This window comes from Trachypithecus francoisi, unplaced genomic scaffold (assembly GCF_009764315.1).
Source record: "Trachypithecus francoisi isolate TF-2019V2 unplaced genomic scaffold, Tfra_2.0 Lachesis_group11, whole genome shotgun sequence".
Classification (NCBI taxonomy): Eukaryota; Metazoa; Chordata; class Mammalia; order Primates; family Cercopithecidae; genus Trachypithecus; species Trachypithecus francoisi.
In genome coordinates this window covers 38,723,335-38,751,303 of record NW_022681456.1, presented here as the reverse complement: position 1 = coordinate 38,751,303, position 27,969 = coordinate 38,723,335, and the positions used below count along the sequence as shown (strand labels likewise).

Below are 27,969 nucleotides of genomic sequence, written 5' to 3'. Positions count from 1 at the left end.
GAGCCACCATGCCCAGTCTTCCTGTAAAGTTTAAGAAAAGCAAGAGCGTCCTTCCGCGAATCGCAGCCTCTGGGACCAGGGTCACTCCGTCCGTGCTCCGCCTCGCCATGACTTCCTACAGTTATCGCCAGTCGTCGGCTACGTCGTCCTTCGGAGGCCTGGGCGGCGGCTCCGTGCGTTTTGGGCCGGGGGTCGCCTTTCGTGCGCCCAGCATGCACGGGGGCTCCGGCGGCCGCGGTGTGTCCGTGTCCTCTGCCCGCTTCGTGTCTTCGTCCTCCTCCGGGGGCTACGGCGGCGGCTACGGCGGCGTCCTGGCCGCGTCCGACGGGCTGCTGGCGGGCAACGAGAAGCTCACCATGCAGAACCTCAACGACCGCCTGGCCTCCTACTGGACAAGGTGCGCGCCCTGGAGGCGGCCAACGGCGAGAGATGGAGGTGAAAATCCGCGACTGGTACCAGAAGCAGGGGCCCGGGCCCTCCCGCGACTACAGCCACTACTACACCACCATCCAGGACCTGCGGGACAAGATTCTTGGTGCCACCATTGAGAACTCCAGGATTGTCCTGCAGATCGACAATGCCCGTCTGGCTGCAGATGACTTCCGAACCAAGTTTGAGACGGAGCAGGCTCTGCGTATGAGCGTGGAGGCCGACATCAACGGCCTGCGCAGGGTGCTGGATGAGCTGACCCTGGCCAGGACTGACCTGGAGATGCAGATCGAGGGCCTGAAGGAAGAGCTGGCCTACCTGAAGAAGAACCATGAGGAAATCAGGTGTGAGGGGCCAAGTGGGAGGCCAGGTCAGTGTGGAGGGGATTCGGCTCCGGGCACTGATCTCGCCAAGATCCTGAGTGACATGCGAAGCAATATGAGGTCATGGCCGAGCAGAACCGGAAAGATGCTGAAGCCTGGTTCACCAGCCGGACGGAAGAATTGAACCGGGAGGTGGCTGGCCACACGGAGCAGCTCCAGATAAGCAGGTCCGAGGTCACTGACCTGCGGCGCACCCTCCAGGGTCTTGAGATTGAGTTGCAGTCCCAGCTGAGCATGAAAGCTGCTTTGGAAGACACACTGGAAGAAACCGAGGCGCGCTTTGGAGCCCAGCTGGCGCATATCCAGGCGCTGATCAGTGGTGTTGAAGCCCAGCTGGGCGATGTGCGAGCTGATAGTGAGCGGCAGAATCAGGAGTACCAGCGGCTCATGGACATCAAGTCGCGGCTGGAGCAGGAGATTGCCACCTACCGCAGCCTGCTCGAGGGCCAGGAAGATCACTACAACAAACTGTCCGCCTCCAAGGTCTCTGAGGCAGCAGGCTCTGGGGGCTTCTGCTGTCCTTCGGAGGGTGTCTCCTGGGTAAGGGGATGGGAAGGAAGGGACCCTTACCCCTGGCTCTTCCCCTGACCTTCCAATAAAATTTTATGGTCCAAGGGAAAAAAAAAAAAAAAAGAAAAGCAAGAGCATACTAAACACAAATTTCAGGACAGTATCTCTGGTGGGGAGATGAAGAAGGCTTCAATAGAAGAGGGGTACACAATTATAAATATATAATGCTCTTTAACAAATGACTGTTGGTACACTGGATGTACATTCATTCATACATATACACAATAGTTCAGAATAATTTAAAATTTTAAAGGTAACAAAGACTCAAAGGAACGGATATGGTGATATCCTTAATTCTGGAATTCAAATCACCAGTGAGGGGTACCTTCTCAAATAAATAAACATAATAGCACTTTATGTGTGAATAAACTCAGAGAGGCCCTGACAAACCAGGGTTGGGCTTTGCTTGGGGGTACCGACGGGCATCTACTTTCCATTTCTATTACTGTCTTGATGTTTCTTAGAATTCCATCCTGGAATGCTGACCCTCAATGAGAAGGATAAATTAAAACTTTATTAGGCTCATTTAAATTTCAATTAACAAAGGATGTTCTTTTTTAGATCATTTAAATTTATTTCATAAGCTAGTTGCCCAAAAGCTGCTCTGCTGGGCACTCATACAAAATTATTTTTTAAAAATATACAAATTAAATAACACAAGAGCAAGCTCCCCAGAACAGAAAGAAAACAATCAGTGCTGATGGCCATCTGGTTCTCCTTTTGCGAGGCAGAACCCAAGGGGAAAACAGACCACATCCCACCTTTGGACGCAATGCCAATGCCTAGGGTTTTGTCAGCCCTGGAGAGAGAGGAGAGAGCGCAGGTGCAAATTCCTCCTGTCAATGTAAGAATTCGGTGCCTTTCATACCTCCAAGAGCCTCTCTTTGAAGAAAGTAATGGAAAATATAACACTGTTAAAATAACAAATGCAGTCAGAACAATAAGAAATACAAAGGTTCTTACCTAAGGTGTGAAATAAGAATTTACTTGCAAAGTGTAAGGAAGGAGCACAACAAGGCAGCAGATGCTAAAAGCACCAAAGAAGAGACCAGGTCATTTGAGCTGTAATAGTTTAAAATTTGGAGTGATGGTGAAAGGCCTATGAAAAGAGATGGGATTACACTTGACTTTTGTAGTGCGTGTTTGTTGTTTCAGCCTGCCCAGCATCCCACCCCTTATTCTGAAGACAGCACCTAGGTTTTCTTTTGGGACCTATCCTACTCCTACTTTTAATCCAAATGGTTTAGATGAGGCAGACCATTTCCATCCTTGGATCCAGAGAGAGGCATGTCATCCAGCCTTGGCCAATCAGAGTCACTGTGGCTTGTGCAGGGATAGGCATGTGAGCTCATCAGAGCCGATGAGAGTCATCCCTAGACTTTTGCCAGAACTGCTGGGAAAGCCTATGCCCTTCCAGTGGGCATTGCTAAGCTAGTGCAATGCAAGCCTGATGCTGTAGTGGACATCCTTCCACCATCTAAAGACAGCCTCCCTGGGAAAGCAGAGCCATGAAACGGAGAAAGACTTCTTACTAAATCTTTAGAGCACTAGATCCAGCATTTTCCATTTGCTATAGCTACATGACAAATCACCTTAAAATGCTTTGGCTTGGCCAGGTGCAGTGGCTCACGCCAGCAATCCCAGCACTTTGAGAGGCCGAGGCAGGTGGATCACCTGAGGTCAGGAGTTCGAGACCAGCCTGACCAACATGGTGAAACCCCATCTCTACTAAAAATACAAAAATTAGCTGGTGGGCACCTGTAATCCCAGCTACTCAGGAGGCCAAGGCAGGAGAATTGCTTGAATCCGGGAGGTGGAGGTTGCAGTGAGCCAAGATCATGCCACTGCACTCTAGCCTGGGTGAGAGCGAGACTCCATCTCAAAAAAAAAAAAAAAAATTGAATTGGCTTACGACAATAACTACCGCTCATTAGCTCATGATTCTGCAATCTGGGCAGGTCTCCAAAGGAGATGAGGTGTCTTTTCTCTGTTCCATGTGGCACTGGGTGAGGCTAGTGTATCCAAGATGGCTTCATTCACATGTGTGACATTATGATATATATATATATACACACATATTGGTTTTCATCCACGGTTCCTGGCTCATAATTACCAATGCCCCTCTAATAGTCTGTTGTCATGATTTTGGGGCACTTTAGATCCCAGAAGCCAGCCTTAGAAGCCTTATCCTGCCCTCGTTCCACCTGTTCTTTTCTCTCCCAAAGGAAGGAACCTTCCTCCGCCTTTCTGTCATGCAGCTGGCCATAAAGAAATTCTCTGACCTACCTTGTCTGACTGTAGGACATAAGGCTCATTTCAGAAGGGGTCCTGCCCCATACCCTGGAGGAAAGAATGTTGCGCAGAGAAGCCAAGAAGAATCTGAACAGACAGGCCTTGCTGGATCTTGCCACTCAGTCTCTCAGTATTAGATCATATACCCTGTTGTCCAGTCACATTTCTACATGGTTGTCAATCATGCCTATCCAGTTACATCTCCATAAAAGGCCCAAGAAGAGAGGGTTCAGGGGGCTTCTGGATAGCTGGACATCTATGGAGGGTGGTGTACTCAGGGAGGACACAGAAGCCCTGAGTTCCTTCCCCTACCCATGCATTTCTTCATCTGTGTCCTTTCTGATATCCTTTATACTAAACCGGTAAATGTAAAACACAAGTTTCCCTGAGTTCTGTGAGCTGCTCTAGCAAATTAGTCAAACCCAAAATAGGGGTCATGGGAACCCCAACATGAAGCCGGTCTGCCAGAAGTTCTGAAGGCCTGGGCTAGTGACTGGCATCTGAAGCGCAGTCTAGGGGACTCAGCCTTCCATCTGTGGGGTCTGACGCTATCTCCAGGTAGACCTGGAGGACACCAGGTGGTGTCCAGAACTGATTCTTACTTGGTGTGTGGGGAAACCCCTCTCCCACATTTGGTCACAGAAGTCTTCTGTGTTGATTGTTTTTGTGGTGTGAGAACAGAGGAAAAACATAGTTTGAGTTGATTTTTCTACAAATAATGTGTCAGCACCTATAAGACTTAGGGTGGCTGGAATGGTGGGAGCTGGCCGGGCCTCTGACTTTATTTTCATATGTTTATAGCTTTTTAAAAACTTTTTTTTCCCCTTTTAGAGACAAGATCTTACTCTGTCACCTGGGCTAGAGTGTGATGGCATGATCATAGCTCCTGGCAGCCTCCAACTCCCAGATTCAAGCGATCCTGCCACCTCATTCTCCTGAGTAGCTGGGACTACAGGTGCATCAGCACGCCTGGCTAATTTATTTTTTGTAGTGACAGGGTCTTGGTGTGTGCCTAGGCTGATCTTACCTCTTGGCCTCTCCCACCTCAGCCTCCCAAAGCTGGGATTATAGGCATGAGCCACTGTAGCTGGCCTGTTTATACTTTTTAAAATACACTTTTTTATAGTCCTCATCTTGCAGGAATCCCCTCTCTCCATCAGGGTAGTTGGATTTTTTTACATGGTGGAAGCCTTCTAACACAGCAAAAACAAAAGCTGCCAAATCTCCTAAGGCCTAGCCTAGAATTGGCAGATTATCACTTCCATCACATTCTATTGATCAAGGCAAGTCAAAAGTCCAGCTCAGACTCCAGGGGAGGAGAAATGGGGTCCACCTGTTGATGGAAGGAGTGATGTGCACACAGATGGGAGAAATTGCTGACTGCCATTTTGGCAGCCGATCCACCACACCAGCCTTGCCTAGATCCCCTTTTCAGTGACATGAAGCAATGGATTCCTCTTTTTGCTCAGGCCCATTAGAGATGGGTTTCTGATTCCTGCAACCCAAAGAATCCTGTCTAATGCAACATTCAATGCAGGGTATGGGCAGAAAGAAGACAAGGAAAAGGGCAGCATTTCAAGAGAAGGCAAGAACTTTGAACAGCACAAATAAAGGCAGAATCAACAGAGGATTCTGGTGGCGGCACCGAGGACTGTAGAGTTTTCTCAGGCCACTAGCTTGAGCTTTCTGTGATCAGTCCACACCAGATGACCTGTGAACTGCTCAACTAATTATAGTCTGGACTAATTTTTTCAATACAAAGGTTACAATATATTTTTTTTAAAAATATTTCATGTGCCTGTAATCCCAGCACTTTGGGAGGCCGAGATGGGCGGATCACAAGGTCAGGAGATCGAGACCATCCTGGCTAATACGGTGAAACCCCGTCTCTACTAAAGAATACAAAAAACTAGCCGGGCGACGAGGCGGGCGCCTGTAGTCCCAGCTACTTGGGAGGCGGAGGCAGGAGAATGGCGTGAACCTGGGAGGCGGAGCTTGCAGTGAGCTGAGATCCGGCCACCGCACTCCAGCCTGGGCGACAGAGCCAGACTCCGTCTCAAAAAAAAAAAAAAAAATTTCATGTGATAATGGTCTATGCTTCCCCCCAGACACACTAGAGTGTAGGTTACCTGAAGGAAAGGACTGTACTTTCTGGGTATGTGTAGGCATTCCCGACAGTTCTTAACATAGTATTCAATAAATGCTTGAGATCAACATTATTAAATGTCTACTTATTTTCTAGGCATTAGGGTTTTAAAAAATGACTCTGACATAAGCAAAAACTAGTGTCTGTTCCTAAGGGGTTGGAATGGGTAAGAGGAAAGGATGAAAATTCACTGAATGATGGATGTTACGAATTTTCACCTACTAAGTAGTTAATGGCGTTTGTGAGTTCTCCAGTCATTTATTGAGCACCTTTGGTGTGACAGCCTCTGCTCTTGGTGCTGAGAATATAGAAATGAGTGAGACATCCAGAAGGGACAGCCCATCTAGACAGTGAGGCAGACACCCCCCAAAACGTTGCCAAGATAGTTATGTGCTCGACATGGTAGTAGGACAAAGAAAGGAGGTGGTCTCCTCACGCAGCTCACTTCCTTAGATGTTTCAGTCCTGCGGTCATCGCAGCAGGGAGAAGGAGACACGAGGAAAGCCAGATGTTGAAGACAAAAGTGCAAGTCTCTTGTAAAGGAAAGGAAAATGCATTTCTTTTCATATGCCAGTTTGATTTAATAGTGCAGGGAAGTGTTCCCTTTGGGGGAAAGATTCATAAGACAAAAAGTACAACAAGCTCCCCCACCACAAGGATATAAGAACAGAGCAAAAGGAAGAATAAATCAGGGTTTTAAAATGTGTTCTACTAGCTTGAGGAGAACACATGCTGATCAGCTCTACACATCTATATTACAGACAGATAGATAGAAATGCTTATGTTGCAGGTCAGCAGCTTTCTGGCCTGATGCAAACATGAATCTCTAATTCTAACTACCTGGTTTATACCCAACTAAAAATGACCACACCCTTAATATTTACATTTAATTTCTAACATAGCATGTTCTATGTGACTGCAAAGAAACAATCACTGCTGTTTATTTAGTGTTAGCAATTATCTGGCACAGAAGTCCAAACTTCCACTTGGCAAGATTTTGATTAAAAACAGGAAAGTAGACAGACTCAATTGAAACTCTGCAGGCTAGGGAACTTGCCATTGAATATTCCTTTTTTTAGCCAATGCAACAATTCCATGCTATTGATTTCTCAAGAGCAATGAGAAAATTCTCCAAGCAGCCTTCAAGTGTCCTGGGAGATGGTCTTCAACATGTGCCTTGCCTGCAGACTTGAGGCTACATTAAGAAGTACAAAAATGTATTTTACCTCATCAAAAATGAACGCTTTTGCTTCTCAAAAAACTCTGATAAGAGAATAAAAAGACAAGATACAGACGGGAAGATATTTACAAAACCAAACATATAACAAGTGATGAGTACCTAGAATGTATAAAGAATTCTCAAAATTCTATAGTAAAAAAAGAATCCTTGGCCGGGCACGGTGGCTCACATCTGCAATCCCAGCACTTTGGGAGGCCAACGCGGCAGATCAGTTGAGGTCAGGAGTTCAAAATCAGCCTGGCCAATGTGGTGAAGCCCTATCTTTACTAAAAACACAGAAAAATTAGCTGGGCGTGGTGGTGCGTGCCCATAATCTCAGCTGCTTGGGAGGCTGAGGCAGGAGAATCACTTGAACCCGGGAGGCGGAGACTGCAGTGAGCCAAGATTGCAGCACTGCACTCCAGCCTGGGAGACAGAGCAAGACTCCAACTCAAATAAAAATAAATATAAATAATAAACAATCCAATTAAAAAATGAGCAAAATATAGGAACAGACATTTCACTGAAGAGACTATACTAATGGCAAATAAACAGACGAAAAGATGTTAAATGTCATTAGCCATTAGGGAAATGCAAATTAAAACCACAATGAGATGTTACTGCTCACTTATCAGAATGTCTACAATAAAAACGAGTTATAACACATATTGCTGGCAAGGATGTGGAGAAACTAGATAAATCACAGATTGCTGGAAGGAATGTAAAATGGTTCAGCCTCTCTGGAAAGCAATTTGACCATTTTTTATAAAACTAAAACATGCAAATCCCATCTGACCCAGCAATTGCACTCAGGCATTTATCCCAGAAAGAAAACACGTTCAAACAGAAACCTATACACAAATATTCACAGCAGCTTTATTCACAATTGCCAAAACCTGGTAGCAGCACCATATCCTTCAACATGTGAATGGTTAAACAACTGTGGTACATCCATACCATGGACTGTGACTCAACAATTAAGAGGAACTATTTAATATGCAACAACTTGGGGCCGGGCGCGGTGGCTCAAGCCTGTAATCCCAGCACTTTGGGAGGCTGAGACGGGAGGATCACGAGGTCAGGAGATCGAGACCAATCTGGCTAATATGGTGAAACCCCGTCTCTACTAAAAAAATACAAAAAACTAGCCGGGCGAGGTGGTGGGCGCCTGTAGTCCCAGCTACTTGGGAGGCTGAGGCAGGAGAATGGCGTAAACCCGGGGGCGGAGCTTACAGTGAGCTGAGATCCGGCCACTGCACTCCAGCCTGGGCGACCGAGCGAGACTCCATCTCAAAAAAAAAAAAAAAAAAAAAACTTGGATAAGTCTCTAGGGAATTATGCTGTATCTAAAAAGCCAATCCCAAAAGGTCATATACAGTATGATTCCACTTATGTAGCATTCTTTTTTTTTTTTCTTTTTGAGAGGGAGTCTCACTCTGTCCCCCAGGCTGGAGTGCAGTGGCAGGATCTCGGCTCACTGCAAGCTCCACCTCCTGGGTTCACGCCATCCTCCTGCCTCAGCCTCCCAAGTAGCTGGGACTACAGGAGTCCACCACCACACCCGGCTAATTGTTGTATTTTTAGTAGAGACAAGGTTTCACCATGTTAGCCAGGATGGTCTCAAACTCCTGACCTCAAGTGATCTGCCCACCTCAGCCTCCCAAAGTGCTGGAATTACAGGCATGAGCCATCGCACCTGGCCCCACTGACATAGCATTCTCGAAATGATAAAACTATAGAAAAGGAGAAAAGATGAGCGGGTGCCAGGCTCTAGGAACGGGAAGGGGTAGTGGCAGGAGGGAGGTGGGTGTGGTTATAAAAGGGCAGCAGGAGGGATCCTGTGGGGATGGAACTGTTCTGTATCTTGAGAGTAGTGGTGGATACAATTGCAGAGGACTAAATACACACATGCGCACACACACACAAACAAGTACTGGGGAAATCTGAATGAGATTGATGGATTGCACCAATATTAATGTGATATTTGTACTAAAGTTTGACAAGATACTACCATGGAGGACACAGAGACTACCACTGGGGGACAGGTAAAGTGTACAGAGTTCCTCGGGAGTATTCCTTACAAGTGCATGTGAATCTACAACAATCTCAAATTTAAAAGTTTAATTAAAAATGTGTTTTAAGGCCAGGCACGGTGGCGCACGCCTGTAATCCCACCACTTTGGGAAGCCAAGGCAGGCAGATAGTTGAGACCAGGAGTTCGAGACCAGAGCCTGGCCAACATGGCAAAACTTTGTCTCTACTAAAAATACAAAAACTAGCCAGGCGTGATGGTGGGTGCCTATAATCCCAGCTACTCAGGAGTGTGAGGCAGGAGACTTGCTTGAACCCTGGAGGTGGAGGTAGCAGTGAGCTGAGATTGTGCCACTGCACTCCAGTCTGGGCGACAGGGTGAGACTCTATCTCAAAAAAAAAAAATTTAGGTGCAATTGTAGTCATTTTCACAGTGAAAACTGAGTTTTGGGAGGATGGGAACAACACAAGCAGGAGTGGTTAATGTAGGAACTTTTTCTCTGAAGAAGTTGTTCACAGAATATTCTACCAGGTTATGGCCCTTTGCTGCACCAGAGGAGTTGACCAGCTGTGGAAACTGAGGGCAAAGAAAGACTGTGGGTGGTGTCATTAATATGACCACAAATGTCAGTACCTGGCCACAGTGTATGCTGTGTCTCAACCTCACAAGTTCAGGGCCAAGGGCAGTGTCCATTATCCTTGGCCTCTCAGCGCTAAGCATAGCACCTGGCACAAAGCAGTGATTCTACAAGGTTTTTCTGGAATAAATAATGGATAATTAAGTCCTGATTTGGTTGGAAGAACATATTAATGATCAGAGATTTGGTTCAGGTTCAAAACGACTCATTATATGAGTTGTTTAGTAAAAAGTTACATAGCAAGGTTGAGTAGAGAATTTTGCAAATTCCTTTGGGAGGTGGAGGTGGGCGGATCACTTGAGGCCAGGAGTTTGAGATCAGCCCAGCCGATATGGTGAAACCTTGTCTCCACAAAAACCACAAAAATTAGCCAGGCATGGTGGCATGCACCTGTAGTCCCAGCACTTTGGGAGGCTGGGGCATGTGGATTATATAGGGTCAGGAGTTCAAGACCAGCCTGGCCAACATGGCGAAACCCTGTCTCTACAAAAAATATAAAAATTAGCAGAGTGTGGCGATGCACACCTGTAACCCGAGCTACTTGGGTAGCTCAGGCACTAGAATTGCTTGAACCCAGGAGGCGGAGGCTGCAGTGAGCCAAGATCGCACCACTACGCTCCAGCCTGGGCAACAGAGTGAGACTGTGTCTCAAAAAAAAAAAAGAGAGAGAGAGAATGTTGCAAATTCATGTGCTTTGCTTTGCTCCATGTTTTATGATTTCCATATTGGTTTGAGTCTTTACTTTATATAATGTGCACACAGATTATAATATAAGTAGTTTGCTATTTCTAACCTCTTGACTCTACCACTTGGAAAGAGTTTCACTCTCTGATTACCATGTATGACTACTGGCTATTTGCTACTGCAGTTTTTCAGAAGTCTACAACAGTGTTAGAAAACAAACGTAGATAACAATGCCTTACTCTGTACTGGGCACAGAACGCTGCATTCAGTGAAACCTGTAACTGCAGTTGTGATGCCGTGGGTTCCTACTTCACACAACCACAGAGAAAGCAGTTCCCTGGGGATCTCTAGTTGACTCCATTCTATATACGACCAGCCCAGGAGAACTGTCTTTCATTAAGCACATACTGAATCTGAAGGATGAGCTAGCTACACTCCAGGAACATATCATCCGTGAATTCACTTTGCATTTTATCAACTCACTTTGCAAGAAAAGGAAGGTGGGAAATGAAACTGCCAGAAAAATCTGATGTGATGTTGTTTTTAAATAGTCCAAGTCACAGTCCTTTCAAAAGAGGATGCTGCTTGCTGAAGCCTTCCTTGTCCACTCCAGTCCACACTGTTATCTCTCTCCCTTCTCTGAATTCTGACAGTATCTGTTGCTTAAGTCACTCACATAAACATTCAATTATAAATGATCTTGTGCTGTTACAGGGAGGCGGTATGGTGTACCGGAGACAGACTGCTTGGATTCACATCTTGGCGCTGCTCCTTACGAGCTCGAAAGCCTTGGTTCTCACATTCATAAGCTAAGGAACCCACCTCATACTGTTGTTGAAGATTAAATGACGGAATATATGTAAAGCACTTATAAAATAAGAGCTCAATAAATGGCTGCACAAGCAAAACAAAACCTAAAATCTGTCTTCATGTCTTCTTCCTTACCAGGAAGACTTCAGTAAGGATGTATGCTGTTATCCTGGAAAGTGTCCTAGTAAGGTGGACACTTTCGATGCCGTATGTCATCATCACAAATTTTGTGAATAGAATTAGGATGAAAGTAGGAGCCTGTGGACAAACTCTGGACCCCGGCCATCCCTCCCCCTCTGCCTCTGCCTGTGCTGTTCCTACCACCGCAGAGTCTGCAAACTTGCACAAGAGACAAGGGCACACTTCTTCCTTTTACACTAACCTCCAACTCCTTTCATTCCCAAGGCCCTATAGCTCCCATGTAGAATACAGAGCGTCTTTTTGCTAGTACTCTTTGACCAATTACTCTACTTCTAGGAATCTATGCTAAAGAAATAACATAATACAGGAAAATATCATACAGAAAAAGTTTTACACACAAACATCACACATTTTATCGTTCTGATAAAATGAAAACAATTCAAAGGATTATTTGTTGTTTATGAAAAATCATGGACTGATTATATAAATGATATCCATACAAAAAAATGCAGTGCAGCTACTGAAAATTATACTTAGGAAGAATATGTAATCATACGAAGAAATGTTTCTGTAATGATATGATAAAAATTATAACAATAAAAATTCAGTATAACTCTACCAGATTGACAAAAATTGAAAAGTATTATGATACTTAGTGCTGGTAATGATCTGGAGTAGCAGGAACCCTCATGCCCAGCCACTCCACTCCTCAGTATATATATGTATATATATCCCGGAGGCCACACATCAACCAGCACACACATACAAGAACGTTCACAGTGGTAACAGTCCCTATCTAGAAACAACCCAATTGTCATCCACAGCAGAATGGATAAAGAAACTGTTGTACAGTTATTTACCAATTAAGGTCAGTCATTTGTTGCCAAAAATCAAATGTTCCATGTGAAAATGCTAACTGGGAGCCTGTTGTCTTAACTCATTTTGCAAAGTAGGGTTTTTCTGTTATATGTATCAAACCTAATATACTGAGTGCTACAGAGCCTAACAAAATGCTCCATGCAAAGTATCACAAATGTTGATATCTTCTGTCCCACCCCACCCCCAGAAAATATTCACGGCAAATTGGTCAACAGAAGTTCAAAATATTTTGCTACTGAAGAGTAGGAGAAACATCTTTCTCCATTTCTTCTGTATCTTCCCATAGCATCTCTAAGGACTTTGCACAGAGCCAGTAAATGGCAATAGTTATTTATTTCGCCTACGTCTTCTGCACCAGGCACTCTCTATATATCAACTGAGTTACTGCCAAACTCCTGCCCTCCCACCTCTATGATGGTAGGTGCTACGATTTTCCCAATATCCGGAGTAGCAACCAGGACATCTGAATAGATCAAGTGATTTGACCAAAGGTACTCAGCTAATAAATGACAAAATTTTGTCCAAATTTCAGGTCTAAGCTTATTTACTAGGTGCATACCCTTGGATGAGCTTTTTAATCTTTATAAGCCTCAGTTTCCTCAATTGTAGAATGGAATTTTCAATTGTAGAATTGCAACTGTAGAATGGAATTGCAGATGGAATTCTAAAAATTATACCCATTAAAGGATAACTATCTCTTGACTAAAAGTCAAGGCTGGCACTGCTGACAATATGAACAGGGAAGAATCTCGGTGCATCTGCAGAGTCCACTGTTGCAGGTTCCCTCTCAAAACATTTAACTCAAATGAAACTGACTTGTCCCCACTCCCTGTCCAGCCTTTCCCTGCTTCTCCCAAACAGTTTAACACACATCCACTATTGCTAATATTTCCATGAAGATGATTTCTACATTCTAAGCCTCTTGTTTCCTATTCTTCCCACAAAGAAAGAAAACAAAACTTTTGAAATTCAAAATTATATCATCATGACTTTATTCTTATCTGAAGACTTCCTTGTAAATCTTTTCCATCATTTCTAAGCACTTTTAGATTTTCAGTTTTGCATTTCAAGTTTCACAAAATTAGAAGTCAATTCTCCTATCACTTTGGAAGTGAAGGTTCAATTTCCTGCAAGTATTGAGAAGTCCTCACTGTCCTAGCTGACAGTTTTGAAAGGTATTCTCTAGTTCTATTATTTCTCACTGCTTCTTCCTACATCAGTTGTGGCTGATGCACTCCCAGTTAATATTTCTGACATTCCGTTGATTTTCCTTCCATTAGAAGGAATGTCTTTCACAAAAGGAGAAGAATGCTATACAAGGCACAAGATTTAAAGTATCTAATATAATACCATGGAGTATAGGGTACCCAGCAAGCAAGCACACCCACTAACATGCATGTACACACACATACAAAGGAATCAGTAGAAGTTATCAGGGGCCAGGTTCGGTGGCTCACACCTGTAATCCTAGCTCTCTGGGAGGCCAAGGCAGGTGGATCACTTCGGCCAAGGCAGGTGGATCGCTTCAGCCCAGGAGTTCAAAACCAGCCTGGGCAACATGGCGAAACCCCATCTCTACAAAAAAAATACAAAAAATCAGCCGGACATGGTGGCTCGCGCCTGTAGTCCCAGCTACTCAGGAGGCTGGGTTGGGAGGATGGCTTGAGCCCTGGAGGTCAAAGCTGCAGTGAGCTGAAATAGCACCACTACACTCCAGCCTAGACGACAGAACAAGACCCCGTCTCAAAAAAAAAAAAAAAAAAAAAAAAAGAAGTTATCAGGAAATTAAGAATACAACATGTAGGTTTTTCAGAACATTAGCAGGATTTGGTAATTTGGAGTTTACAACAACAACAAGATTCCTTTTCAACTGCTAAAAGCAACTGAGGTAATGGAAAAAAACAAAGAAAAGATCCAAGAAGATGCTGACCAATCTATTTTGAATTTCTGCTTCAATGAGACAGAAAATCCGTAAATTTCATTGGTGCTTCCTGACACTCATGATTGTAAAACCATTCTCTAGATAAGGCTCTACTGAAATGGGGCTTTTCCCATTGTCCATTGTTTCCCTCTAATCCTTTTACAAATGCAATCATACTTTCCACAATCCAAAAATGTCAGAATATTTTACATATAACCAATTAGAAGACAGATGATTAGAATATAGATTATTCATAAAACCCCAGCCCAGGACCTATGTAAACTACTATGCTTTAAATATCTTCCCGCATTTAGATATCAAGATTAAGTGTACAATAAATGATTGTCGGAATCTGCACACTGAATACAGTAGATGCTGGTCACATGAGCGCACCGAGCACTTGAAATGTACCTATTGTGACTGAGGAACTGAGTTTTAAATCTGACTTAATTTTAATTAATTTACACCTTAAAGATAGTATAAACAAATGAATGTAAAATATCTCATAAATATTCTATACTGACTACATGTCAATATGAATCACAAAGCCCACGTTTAATTATCAAAATGTGAAAACACAGAGACTGACAACTATTCTTTACATCTCGTTATATCAAATGAGCCAAACATGAGCTAAACATACAAATACTAGTACTACACGTGGCTCTGAGAGGGGTCCCAAGGGTTCTCTCAGGTCTAAATTAATCCTCCTTCCCTGGTAGCATCTTATGTATAGCTTTAGCATCATACTTACCACGGTCTAATTTATGTGAAGTAAACTGTATGTATGTCTACCACGCCTCCCTTTAGTAGACTGTAATCTTTTTGAAATAGAGGACTCAGTTGCTCATTCTAAAAATCCATCAGTCCCCAGCACGGTTGTTATGTTGGAAATCCTTCCATAAATGTTTGAGGATTTAAATATAGTGTATACTAATATTTTTTAAACATTCATTTTTCTACAAAAGCAAGCCTAAAACTAATATTAAGGTCATACTCATGGAGGAAAAGATGAAGTACCAAACAAATGTCAGTTTTCCCTAAGTCAATCAATAAATGAAACAGAACCCAGTAAAACAGGATTTTTCCTAAAACTTGACAAGCTTATTTTAAAATTTGATGGAAGAGGCCAGGCACAGTGGCTCACACCTGTAATCCCAGTACTTTGGGAGGCCAAGGCAGGTGGATCACTTGAGGCCAGGAGTTGGAGACCAGTCTGGCCAACATGGTGAAACCTTGTCTCTACCAAAAATACAAAAAAATTAACCGGGCGTGGTGGAGCATGCCTGTAGTCCCAGCTACTTTTCAGTGAGTCGAGATCATGCCACTGCATTCTAGCCTGGGCAGCAGAGCAAGACCTTGCCTCATTTAAAAAAAAAAAAAAAAGTCATTGTAAGAGGGGCCAGGCGTGGTGGCTCAGGCCTGTAATCTCAGCCCTTTGGGAGGCCAAGATGAATGGATTGCTTGAGACCAGGAGTTACAGACCCATCCTTGGCAACATGGCAAAACCCATCTCTATGAAAAAGAAAAAAAAAAAAGCTGGGCATATGGGCATGGTGGCACTGCACGCCTGTAGTACCAGCTACTGGGGAGGCTGATGTGGGAGGATGGCTTGAACCTGGGAGGCAGAGGTTGCAATGAGCCAAAGTCAGGCCACTGCACTCCAGCCTGGGTGACAGACTGAGACCTTGTCTCAAAAATAATAAACAGACAAAGTGAAAAATAAAATTCAATGGATGAAAAAAGGCAACTTGGGAGAAAAATTTGGTGAGTAGGGGCAGATAGAGTGAGTTCTCCCTACCAGGTAGCCAGACATTTTATTGCCAATGGTTCAGGTGATTAGGAATTGGCATAGAGACCCAAGAAGAGAGAGCTCAGAAACAGGCTCATGCATATATGAAAGCACAATCTAGGATGGAGGTGGCCTCAGAAATCAATGTGGAAAGGAAATAATTGATAGTTCATATGGAAAAGAGTGAAACTGCAGTAGATCCCTGAATACCAAACCAAAATTTAAAACTCAGGTGCAATCATTTCATCTTGGAGCATTCTTGGTTTTGTTGTTGCTGTTTTTATTTGTTTTGCTTTTTTTGAGACAGAGTCTCACTCTGTTGCCCAGGCTGGAGGGCAGTAGAGTGATCGCTGCTCATTGCAACCTCCACCTCCGGGGTTCAAGGGATTCTCCTGCCTCAGCCTCCCGAGTAGCTGGGATTACAGGTGCCCACCCCCACCACCACGCCCAGCTAATTTTTGTAATACAGGTGCACACTGCCACCCCCAGCTAATTCTTGTATTTTGTGTAGAGACAGGGGTTTCACCATGTTGCCCAAGCTGGTCTAGTACTCCTGATCTCAACCGATCTACCCACCTCAGCCTCCCAAAGTGCTGGGATTACAGGTGTGAGCCACTGTGCCCAGCCCACATTTTCTATTATTGATAATTCATTGGGAATTCTAAATGGACTGTATAATACATAAATGCTACATTGATATCCACTGTTCCTATCTGATCAATAGAAATAAATAGGAATAAATTAAGAGCAATAAAAGGAACAAATGATTTTTAAGAACCTATCTTGAAGAGGCCTACACCACAGGGTACGAAAACACATTTTTTTCCTTCTTTAAAGTACTGAATCAAGCAGAAGTCCCTTACGGCTTTATAAAGGTCACACTTTTAGCATGGAGTTGGAGGCCATCAAATATACAGAGAGACTCCATGAGTGTGCAAAGTACTTTCAAAGACTTCTTTGAAGCTAACTCTATACAGCTGAAACCAAAATCCAGCTAAACAATGCCTGCTCCGGTGCTGTTAACAGCACCTCTCCACTCATCTCCATCTGGGCTGTTAACTGAGCGCAGCGTGGTTTTATCTTAATTCACCCGGATCAAAGTGGGTTAATTCTCAGCATAACCCCATGCATCAGACATTCCTAGCATTCAACATCAGCATAGACACAGCTCTCCGAATGCCACATGGTTTGCTTACACTTCTGTATGCCTGAGCCTGTGGTCCAAATTTTTCCCTGACTTCAAAGGAGGTCAAAATTCCAAAACTGGGCTTTGATGGGGAAAAAAAGTTCCAAAGATGTTACACACCTAGAACATGTATCACACATGTGCTAGATCATCTCTCCGGAGAGTTTATTTTCTGCTTGAAAGTGGTTTCACCCATTTTTTCTAGGTCTCCTTCTTGGATTCTCCTGTTTGATCCTGCGGCGATCTCATAATAGGAATGTGATATTGCTATAACTATTTGTATTACTTTGCTCAGACTGCCATAACCAAATACCACAGACTCGGGGGCTTAAACAACAGAAGTTTATTTTCTCACAGTTTCAGAGGCTAGAAGTCTAAGACCAAGGTGCCAGCAGGATTGGTTTCTCTGAGGCCTCTCTCTTTGGTTTGCAGACAGCTGCCTTCTTGCTGTGTCCTCACATGGTAATCCCTGGTGTCTCTCAGTGTGTCCAGGTTTCCACTTCTTTTTTTTTTTTTTGAGAAGGAGTCTCACTCTGTGACCCACGCTGGAGTGCAGTGGCACAATCTAGGCTCACTACAACCTCCGCCTCCCGGGTTCAAGCAATTCTCGTGCCTTGGCCTCCTGAGTAGCTGGGATTACAGGCTCGTTAATTTTTGTATTTTTAGTAGAGATGGGGTTTCACCATGTTTCTCAGGTGGTCTGGAACTCCTGACCTCAGGTGATCCGCCCAGGTGGATTACAGAGGCGTGAGCCACCACGCCTGGCTGGTTTCCTCCTCTTAATAGGGACATCAGATAGACCAGATCCCAGCCTAATGGCGTCGCTCTAACTTCATTACCTCTTTAGGGGTCCTGTCTCCAAATGCAGTCACCTTCTGAGGTACTAGGGTCTAGGGCGGCAACATACCAATGTTACAGGGACACAGCTCAGTCCCTGACACCACTCATGTGATGATGAACTTGGCAAATGTATGGAAGCCGCTGTGCCCAGAGATAAGGGGGAATAGCAGCTGGGGGATGAGAGAGTAGGGATCTTGAAACCTACAAAGAAACTCCACATTCCTGGGAAAATAAAGCCCTGATTTCCTTTGCTGAAATCTGCCCATTTTGATTAGGTACTTTCTCAAACCCCTACTTTAATTTTACATAGAGATAGAGTTACATAAAAATTTTCATCCAAAGAGATAACTAAAGAGGTAATGACCCATAAAATGTCTTTAACAGCTCTTCCTAGTATGCAGTCTTCTTTCCTTAAGAACAGCTACAATTCTCAATATGCCATTTCTCTGCATGAAGTATATGTGCACAGCCTGTGATATATGAATAGAAAGGGAGAGTGTGGGGTGAGGAACAGAGGAGATGGGTGGGGGACAAAGGAAGCCAGTGAATGGAGATTTTTAAAGAAAGAAGTTCAGTGTGAAAAATACACACAAACTCCTGAGAGGTGGGAATGTACTGCAAAGATGCTTCTCTGAATGAGAAGCCAGGGCAGGCCTGACCAAGTGAATTTTTGGTTTGAAAAAGAGGTACTAGGAAGGAAAAAGAAGTATAAAGTTTTTAATAAGACCAACTGATTCAGTTTTGAAATGAGATATAATCAACTTTAAAGGACTTGGGAGACAAGGGAGAATGTGGAGTTATCTATCAGTGGAGACAGTACCACAGCAGCTGGGGGCAGGAGAAAGTTCTGCCTTTGTCTGCGGGTCTTGCAGGTCAAATAAACAGTATCCCCAAAGATTCAAATCTGAGGCTTGCAAAGGACTCTCGAATTCCAGATTCTGGTGTTAAAAGTCTGTATCATGCCTAAATAAATATATTTAAAGAGCTGTGGCCAAAGATGTGGTTTTATAATTACATATTGATTTATATTGGATTTCTTGGTCGGCTGCAGAGTTTGGAATCTTTCCAGCATTACTTTCTTGCCAATTTCTAGGTAGCTTATAGCAATTGCAAAGTACCTCCAATTATACATTTTCAACAGATGGGATTATTAAATGCTTAGTGCAAACAATGATCCATAGATGTGTTACCACCCACCAGTAGACAAAGCTGAGCTTCTCTCTGCTCCACTCTCACTCCGATAAATATTTACATCCTTCCATTTACTCATTTCAAGACTTCAGGATATGGAATTTCATTGCTCTTTTAAGGTGAGTGCAAGAAATTGTTAATGGTTTCTGGATTTTCCAATTAACTTGCTCTCAGAAGAATTTTTCTTTAGTATAAATAACAGACATGGTTCATGGTCTGTAGATATTTTCATTTACACACATCCAAGTATGGTATCAATTTTTAAGTAGGAACCTTTTTTTTTTTTTAAGCGTTTATACTTTTAAAACCTAGATTGTAGAACTTTTCAGGACAAGGTGTGTGGTCCAGCCTTCTTTTTCAGATGAGGAAACTTGAGGCATGGATATGTAAAATGGCTTGCTACTTGGTAGCAGAGCTGGAGGAAGAGGCAGGGGAAGAGGGAGAAAAGACTCTGAAATTAGTGTAGGCACCTGCTGGGTGGCCAGGTCCTCATCTTTGTGGCTTCACAAACACACACCTTGCAGCAAACATCCTTGTCACAAACTCAAGATAGCAAGGCTGAGACGGAGAGAGGTTAGGATACTGGCCTATGGTCATTCGCAGTAAGCAATTTAAACCCAAGTCTGTCTGATACCCCACACCAACCCTCTTCCATTTCCCTACACTGTTCCCTAAACAGAATCAAGTACATTATTGAGTTTAAAACCGATATTTATAATGGCATTACATAAAGTGAGATTCAACAGCCTCTCCAAACCCTAGGTTTATTTCCTACTATTCAATCTCTGAATTGTTATTGGTTTCTGTTTTAGCAGCATAACTGACATTTACTTAAGAAAGTATGAATTAATACACACTTAAATGTAAATCAAGTGAAAGCCTGGCTGTTTGACCTTAATTAATCATTAATGGAAAAAATTCCCTCATCCTTTGAGCCTTTCTATTTTGAATGCAATTATTTAAATGAAAATGTAGGGCAGTCCTCTTCAGCATGTCTTACCCAAACAGGAAATTCAGAGTGTATCTCACACGTCCATTCCCAGTGTTCATGGTGACAGACATGAAAGGGTACAAGAATCAGTTAGCTAGTAAGTGATTCAAACTCAAGACCACCTGACACCCAAAACCAATCGTTTTTATTATCTAACATTTCCCAGGTAATGGAAGAAATACATACAAGGATGTATAGAATGCATGTTTGAAACATATCAAGGATATTCAGATGTAAAAGCTTCTTAGGACCTTGTGCACTGGTGTTCAATTTCTGTGAAGCTGTTCATTAGAAATAGTTCTACTTAGCAGAGAGAAAAAAATTATAGTTATTTGATATAGTTTGGTAATTAATTACTCCTCCACAGCTAAACTCGCTGCCAAACACAGGTGGACCACAGGGCTGATGAGGCCTATGCTTCACACCTATTGACCCAAAATGCAGTGGATACAAAGGGCATCCTTAACCCCCATATGGTAATGCTGAACCGCACGAGCAATTAGGTAAGAGTGTGACCTATTACCACTGACATAAAAACAGCTCAAAGGCCATGTACTATTTACTATTCATAGGAGTCCCGTGGCACACATTGGCTTGCAAAAGACAGCAGGTGACATTCATCAGCAGGCTTTTCGTGTCCCTCTGCTCACACTTAAAGCACAATTTTAGAGTCTCAGGTTAAGGCTGTTTTTCCTTAACACTACTCAATTTTCTTCTGAATCACTGAGAAAATCTAAGTCTGCCTTGGGGTCATCCTCAGTAGACTGGAAATGGGGAAGAGAATGAGCTTCTTTTGTTTTTATATCCTCATGTCCATAATTAGGCAATATTTTTAAAAGAGAAAAACAAAAATGTTCCAAGCACAATAACCTTGGTGCTGTTCTGTAATCCAGAGTGGCATACTGGCAAACTGGATTATTATTATTTTTTTTTAATTTCAGATAACCTTCTCTCAATCGCCAAGGGTATATTCAGCAAATCAAATGGACTTCCCTCAGCATCATAAACCCCATTTGTATCCTAGTAGAAACACACATTTCCTGAGAAAGGGAGCTGTGTCTTAAAAAAGGAAGTTGAAGTCTTTAAGCTTGAGATAAGGCGTTTCAAAAGGGAAGAAACTTTTGGCAGGACTCGAGTGCATCCTACGCTAATGGAAATTGGAACCCCATCCTTCATTTCATGGACATTACTATACAAAATGTAAAACATATTGGTGCCACAGCAACCAACTCCACATAATGTACTTGCAGCTTCAAATGGCAACCCTGTGGGGGATAAAAGTTGATTTTTTTTTTTTTTTTTTGCTATCATGAAATCGTGGAATTTCTTAATTCCACAAATATTAGCAAGTGTATATTTCATGCCAGGAAAGTTTCTTGGCTCCAAGGATATAGCAGTGAACACAATCAGGTTGCTGGCTTCATGGAGTTATATTAGGAGGTGGGAAATTTTAAAAATTACTGTATAATATAGCAGATTATAATAAATAGAGATGGTATAATATATATCATGGTATATTAGTATATATATTTACAATTATTATAATTATATGTGTCACATATAGAAACATATAGCATATAATTCTATACTTTACAATGTAACAAAATATGTCAGGTGGATATAGATCATATCAGATGCTAGTGAGTTTTAGAAAGCAGAGAAAAGGCGATAGATGAGTGTTGCACTTTTGAATAATATGTTCTGGGAAGTTCTCATGGATACGCTGGGATATCTAACTAGAGAACTGAAGGAAGTGAGGGGGTGATACACGTAGAATATCTAGAAAAACACCATTCTAGGCAAAAGGACCAGCAAGTGCAAAAGCTCTGAGGAAGGGGAGTACTTGATCTATTTGAGGAACTACAGCAAGAAAGCCAGCATGGGTGGAGCAGAGTGAGCCCAGCAGGAGAGCGGGGAGGGTGGAGATGAGGTCACAGAAGCAGCCTGGGGTTAGGAGAACAGCAGGGCAGATCCTGTGGCATTTTCTGGCAGAATAAGGACTTTTTATGGGGGGCCAGGGTGGAAGCTGGGAGGCCGATCAGGAGGCTATTGAAACAGTCCAACGTTTTTCTGCATCTGTCCCAGACCCTTCCCTTCTCATCTTGCTCTCTCTCCCAGACCACGGCTGGCCTGCCTTTCCTTCCTTCCCTTCCTTCCTTCCCTCCTTCCCTCCCTCCCTCCCTCCCTCCTTCCTTCCTTCCTTCCTCCCTCCCTCCCTCTGTCCCTCCTTTTCTCTCTTTCTCTCTTTCTTTCTTTCTCTCTCTCTTTCTTTCTTTCTCTTTCTTTCTTTCTCCTTTCCTTCCTTCCTTCCTTCCCCCCTCCCTCCCTCTCTCTCTCTCTCTCTCTTCTCTCTTTCTCTCTTTCTTTCTTTCGATGGAATCCCACTGTGTTGCCCAGGCTGGAGTGTAGCAGAATAATCTTGCCTCACTGCAACCTCTGCCTCCCAGGTTCAAGCGACTGATTCTCCTGCCTCAGCCTCCCAGGTAGTTGGGACTACAGGCGTGTGCTACCACACCTGGCTAAGTTTTGTATTTTTAGTAGAGACAAGGTTTCACTATGTTGGCCAGACTGGTCTTGAACTCCTGCCCACCTCAGCCTCCCGAAGTGCTGGGATTACAGGCGTGAGCCGCTGTGCCCGGCCGTGGAGCTTCTTGCTCCTATGCCTCTTCTGACCTCCAGCTTTACTCACCCATACACCCAGTTCATCTACACATGGATGGTTCACTATGTCCAAATGTGCCCGCCCTCCTCCATGCCCCTCTGGCTCCTCTAGGATCCCACCTTTCAGCAAATGGCACCACCACTCAGTTGCTTAAGATTTCTCTTAGGACTGTCCCTCCTTTAACACCTCACATCCAGAGTCCTCTTGCTGCAGACACATTTCATTTCTTTTCATGATAGCACAGAGGAGTAGAAGGAGCCAAAGGCATAGGGAAAATACAGTGTCACAGGAACCAGGGGTTACCATGTGCCTCTCACTGTAGCAGACACTATGCTCACCACTTCCCACAAACTATGTCACTTAGACCTCGCTACAATCCGAGGAGGAAGGTGCTGTGCCCATTTTACAAATAATTTAGAGAAGTAACTTCCCCAAGGTCACAGTGTGTACTAAATCCCCTAAGAGAGGAAATAAATTGAGTCTGAAAAACTCAAGTCCACTGAACTGAGTCATGTGGAGACCACTGGTGGTGACCTTAACAAAAACCTGGCCAGTGTCCAGCCAGAAGAAGAGTGAGAAACAAGAGGGAGATGAGAAAATGAGGACAGGAAGTTAGCCAACTCTCTCCAGGGTTGGCCTGCGAAGCAGACAAAGAGGAAGATAAGGCTATAGGTGAAGGGAGGGCAGAGGAGGCTGGGCACGGCGGCTCATGTCTGTAAACCCAGAACTTTAGGAGGCTGAGGTAGGTGGGTTACTGGAGGCCAGGAGTTCCAGACCAGCCTGGCCCACATGGTGTAAAGCTTGTCTCAAAAATAAAAAATAAAAAAGAGAGTGCTGGGGGAGTGTCTAGGGAGGGTTTTATTTTAGGTGACAACAAAGTAATTTAAATTTCTAAAACCCAACCCCTTTGCAGAGTGTGCGTTAGCATGTCTATGTGAGCAATCAGCACAGAAAAGGTATTTGTTTTCTCTGCTTCCTGCTCCAAAGAAATTCAGATTTTGCTTATGAGTTTGGTTTAAAAAATCATTGGCTATGCATAAAATGTGCTTCTCACATCTTAGAAGATGGGAAAATCTATAGAAGAGAAGGTGTATAACTGGGTCAACAAAACAAACAAAAAAAGGATCTACTCTGCTTTTCTTGGGAAGCTGAAAAATCAGTGCTTTAGAAAAACCAGTCAAGCCAGACTATTCTGTCACAATGTGGTGGAGAAACCCCAACACTGAACCCACAAGCAGATGACCTAGTGGGCTGCTCCTTCCAGCCAGCCACTATCTAGCTTTATCATCTTGCATAAGTCACTCAACTCAGGGTCAGCATCCTCTATGGATCAAGGGGCTAATATTTATTATACCGCACTTGGTTCTGGGCAGAATCAAACAATTGAATCAGCCAGAAGATTGACAGAGGATGCGTGATTTCAAATAACTGAAACAACCAGTAAAAATGCTTTATACAAATGCAAGGTATTTCCCATATCTTCAATATCGTAATTGAAGGTAAGCATTAAAAGATACTTATGGGCTAGGTACAATGGCTCACACCTGTAATCCCAGCACTTTGGGGGGCCGAGGCAGATTGCCTGAGCCCAGGAGTTCAATACCAGCTTAGGCAACATGGTAAAACCCCATCTCTACAAAATATACAAAAACTAGCCAGGGGCTTGGTGGTGTGCGCCTGTAGTCCCAGCTGCTTGGGAGGCTGAGGTGGGAGGATCACCAGAGCCTGGGAGGTTGAGGGTGCAGTGAGCCATGATGGCACCACTGCACTCCAGCCTGGGCGACAGGGGAGACTCTGTCTCAAAAAAAAAAGAAGATATTGTACACAGTCTGGAAGCAAGCTGTTTGGATACATGTACATTCACCAACTGATTCAAGAGTTTTAAAAAATTCAGTGATAGCTTAACAATGCCAAATATATGACAACAAACACCTGCATATTTACTTTCTCTCTCTCTCTCTTTCTTTCTCTTTCTTTCTTTCTCCTTTCCTTCCTTCCTTCCTTCCCCCCTCCCTCCCTCCCTCTCTCTTTCTCTCTTTCTTTCTTTCGATGGAATCCCACTGCGTTGCCCAGGCTGGAGTGTAGCAGAATAATCTTGCCTCACTGCAACCTCTGCCTCCCAGGTTCAAGCGACTGATTCTCCTGCCTCAGCCTCCCAGGTAGTTGGGACTACAGGCGTGTGCCACCACACCTGGCTAAGTTTTGTATTTTTAGTAGAGACAAGGTTTCACTATGTTGGCCAGACTGGTCTTGAACTCCTGCCCACCTCAGCCTCCCGAAGTGCTGGGATTACAGCTGGTGCTGTTGAAGTTGATTTCCAGTGAATCAGGTTAAGCCAGGCCTAAACTTGTGGCCATGACTGATCTGTGAAATGCTCAGTGTGACACACTTTCAGTTTGCTCTGGATCTCACAGTGTACCAATTTGGTATACAACTCCTGCCACAGAGGTGTTGCTGGCCTGTGATTTAATAAGCAAAGAAAAACCAGTACAGCCAGTCTAATTATTAGAGCAGCCAAGCTTTCAGATTCCCTTATATACTTCCAACATCAGGCCTCCCTCAGGCAGGGCAAGATTACACACAACTCCAGCACGGTACCAATTCCCTAACCGTCCATTTCCTATGGAGACATTCATATGGCCTTCTCTAATTAGAGGGACAAAGACAGAAGAGAACCATTATTAGGACTTTACTTTTTATCCTCTTTTAGTTTTAAAACATTCAAGTCCTGCCCTTCGCGGATCGCTATTACAAATACTAAAATGGGGTTGGGGGTGGGGAATTAAGTGCCACAGAGACCAAATGCATCAAGCGTTTCAGTTATGGAACATTCTGGGCTCTGAGAACCTCGAAGTAGGAGTGAATCAATCCTACATCCAAGCAGATAACAGCTAAAATCACCAGCTCAGCACAATTCTTCTGGGCACCCTCTTCTCTATCTGCAAAAAGAGACTGGCTCCTACCCTCCCTCCTGCCCCCACCGCAGGCCTGGAGTCTAGGGCTGTCCAATGACAGGGACACCCCGATCAGCACTGTCTTCTGGGCTGCTTTGGCTCTTGTGGTTGTAGCTAGGTTGTAGCTGGCCAGCAGGGCAGGGGTTGGGTGGGGTGGGATGGGGGCTGTGGGGGTGGCTGCACAAGGGACCATACACCTTTGCTAATATACTCATGGTTTACAAAAAGTTGAGAGTCCACGTAACCAGGAATGCGTAATTCATGTGGCCTCCTAAAACTGCCAAGGAATTATTCTTGCCTCCAAGTCAACCCTGGCTAGGATCGTATTATAAATGCAAAAAAAAAAAAAAAAAAAAATAGTGCAATTCTTAATTTAGTGGGTATTCAGTTCTCAAACCTGAGGCATGGACTAGGAGATTAACATGATGCTCACCATTCTCTGAGACTTTCCACAAACGCCCTCTGATCAGTCTTTCCCTCCTTCCCTCCTACACTCCCGCACCCTCTGCCCCGCAGCCATTCTGCCTCACTCACCACGCCCTGCATGTGCCTTGCCTCTCCCTGTGTGTTTTTGCAGGTTATGGTTCCGCTGCTGCATAGAATAATCCCTCCTCTCTCACAGAAATTCCTCCCATCTGGGCCTAGATCAAATGCTCCTTCTCAAAGAAGATCTCAAAGAAGTATCTCCTTCTTGCCACAAATAATATTTTGTTTACAGCAATAATAAGAGCTACTTATTGAACATACACTATGGGATGGGAATCCTAAGAAGCACTTGATACATTTTATTTCATTGAATCCTCATGATACGCTCCATGTGCAAGTGCTCTTACTACTATTCCTTGTTACAGCTGAGAAAGCCGTGATTGAGAAAGGTTAAGTGCTATCTCTAAAAGGGCAGTGGCGACACTGGACTTGGGTCAGGCAGTTGGACACCAGAGCTCCCACAATTTACTACACGTTGCCTTATACTGTAATGATTTGTGCAAGGGTCCCATCTGCTCTGTGAATTTCTGAGGTCATATATCTTCAGAGATCCCATTACATGAACTCACGGCTTGGCCCAGAGTGGTCGCTGGAATTGGAGCAAAAGTGCACTTAGAGAGGTTGCTATGGTGGATTCTTCCAGGCATGCTAACTATTCTATCTTTAATCCAGCTCTGACCTTTAGGATGGGTCAAGAGCAGCAACTAAAATAGCCTCACAAAGTCAAGGATCCAAGACCCAGGAAGCAGGAGAAATCTGACCCTTGGAACGCTCTGGAAGCACTGAGGGGCCCCACAGGATATGGGCACCATTTTGTCCTAATTTGGGTAACAGGTACCTGAGACATAAAAGCCTGCCTCTGTGCACATCAGCTAGATCTCTTAGAATGGTGAGTCCCAGAGCCACGGGCAGGGTAGCTTTCTTTTCCACTATATAATAAATGCTCACTTGTTGCAGTCAATGATTCTTCAGACTCTGTTTTCAGTCTCCCGGAGAATAATAAATTCTTGTTGAGAGGACAAGAGAGCATGGCTCAAAGGTTAAAAGCAAATGGGCTCTAATGTTAAACAGACTCGGTCTGACTGAGTCCAACTTTGCCCCAATATTTGTGATCTAGGACACAATATTTAATGTCTGTACTTCAGTGTCCTCGTCTGATAATAGAGATAATATCACCATCCATTCATTCATAAGGTGACGAGGACAGAGTGAGATAATGCATGTAAAGTGCTTACTATAGTCTACTCAAAAACGGTTAGCTCTTATTATTTAACAATTGCTTTTCTCACTAATGCTAATTATTGTTGTTGGTTAGTCAGTTTATAGCTCATGAGAGTACGTTTTCCATCTGAAAAATTCTTAAATAAAATTGACTGGTTAGTGCTCTTTTCTGCTCTACAGAGCTAGCAATGAATATAGAGATCAACAATTCTGAACACAAAGAATGAGAAGATATGCCAGGTACAGTGGCTCATGCCTATAATCCCAGCACTTTGGGAGGCCGAGGCGGGTGGATTGCCTGAGGTCAGGAGTTCGAGATCAGCCTGACCAACATGGTGAACCCCGTCTCTACTAAAAATACAAAAATTAGCTTAGATGGCAGGTGCCTGTATTCCCAGCTACTTGGGAGGCTGAGAGAGAAGAATCACTTGAACCTGAGAGGCAGAGGTTGCAGTGAGCTGAGATTGTGCCACTGCACTCCAGCCTGGGCAACAAGAGCGAAA

The 27,969-nt window shown here is 43.8% G+C and overlaps 1 protein-coding gene and 1 pseudogene across 3 annotated transcripts in view; one reads left to right on the top strand and one right to left on the bottom strand.

Annotated features, from left to right (window-relative positions):
• The window catches only part of TMCC3 (transmembrane and coiled-coil domain family 3), a 317,061-nt gene that overhangs the window by 91,369 nt on the left and 197,723 nt on the right, over positions 1 to 27,969 (bottom strand). The window lies entirely within an intron of this gene.
• On the top strand, positions 63 to 1,450 carry LOC117089609 (annotated as a pseudogene). Its single transcript, XR_004439672.1, has one exon. The product of XR_004439672.1 is annotated as a keratin, type I cytoskeletal 19-like (transcript).